Source organism: Rhea pennata, unplaced genomic scaffold (assembly GCF_028389875.1).
Source record: "Rhea pennata isolate bPtePen1 unplaced genomic scaffold, bPtePen1.pri scaffold_26, whole genome shotgun sequence".
Classification (NCBI taxonomy): Eukaryota; Metazoa; Chordata; class Aves; order Rheiformes; family Rheidae; genus Rhea; species Rhea pennata.
In genome coordinates, this window is record NW_026907677.1 from 1,694,159 (window position 1) to 1,695,617 (window position 1,459).

The window sequence follows — 1,459 nt, forward strand, 5'->3', positions numbered from 1 at the left end:
TCACCAGCACGTCCCTGTGAGCCCCACTGTTCCTAGTATGGACAGGGTAGAGCAGTAGAAAAGCATTCCCACAGGAAAGGGTGTTTCAGGCTAGAAATGAAGAGCTGGACAGGAGCCAGAGTGAGGGAGAGCCTCAGAGTGCCTTGGAAACATGGCTTCAAAGGAATCCCCTTGAGGCTTCACAGGTCTATCGCTGGCTGGAGCGGTGCTACGCAGTCACTGCTGTACAGATGGCCACCTCGATGGTGCTCTGCAGGGTTTTCTGGTCTGCTGCTTACAGGGGATGTTCCCGCCATGTACATCTCCATTCAAGAAAAGCAGCCTGCTAGAATGGAAAAAGACATGGGGAAGAGAGTCAAGGGGAAGGAGCGTCGTGGCAGGTGAGGTGCTTGGAGCTGTGTGTGAGGGTGAGCCTGTAGCCTTGTTGGTCTTGGAGATGCATGTTTCCCTTGGACATCATGGCCCTAGTGACTCTGAATGCCTTTCATCCCATACCGCAACAACTAGTAATCCCTGGCTGGATGGCCTGCACAGAGCAAGTGGTTGGGAGAGCCTCCTGCTGGCTTCCTGTTTCTGCTGACACTGCTTCCTGGGTGGAGAGCCTTGGGAAAGTCAAATCCTGCCCCCCAGACATGGGGGCCTTTCCTCATTCCCCATAGCTGAAAGTAAGCAGGATTGTTTCTACCTGCCAACAGCAGGGCTAGGGCTCTAAGGACACGCTGTGAGGCTGAGGAGAGGGCTGCATGCTCTTGTGAAGCCTTTGCAAGAGGGAGGTGTTTGCCTGACCTTTGGGCCACAACGCGGGCTCTTTCCAGAGGCCAGGGAGTATGCAGTGAGAGGGGACTCAACAGAGAGGAGCTCTTTCTTGGCCTGGAAAGGATGCTGCCTTGCAAGCAGAAGGGCAGTCCCCCTCTTCCTGCCCCCAAGGCCAAGGAGCAGGGGCTGTTCTCACAGTGCCAGATTCACGTAGTGACCTTGAAGCCCTTTCCTTCATGTGAAACCCTCTCTTGGAGCTGGCACAAGCCGAGCGTGGCTACATCCTGGTGTCAGGCATCTCTCTGTGTGCCCAGAGCATCCTGAATGCCGGATCAGAGTTGTGGGCTCTGAGATAAGGGGACTGTGTGTGTGTGTGTGTGTGCAGAGTCCGGGAGAGGCGGGAGGGCTCCAGTGAGAGTGAGAGAGAGCCTCTGCCCCTCCTGTCATCAAAGCCTTTCCCAAGCATGTCCCTGGGGCAGGCAAGCTGCAATGAGCAGCGTAGCTGCAGAGGTAGCAGTGCTTGACTCCCTCGATGCCTTTCTCCTTCTTTGAGGCTGGGTGCCCAACTAGAATCCATTTTCCATCCTAAAAGCAGAGTGTTTGGGAGCACTGAGCAGTGGCTAAAGGAATTGGGAGGAGAGGGGGCAACGGTGTGTCTTGGAGCCTGTCACTGTTGCTGTGCCTGCTGTTCTCCTTGCTGCCT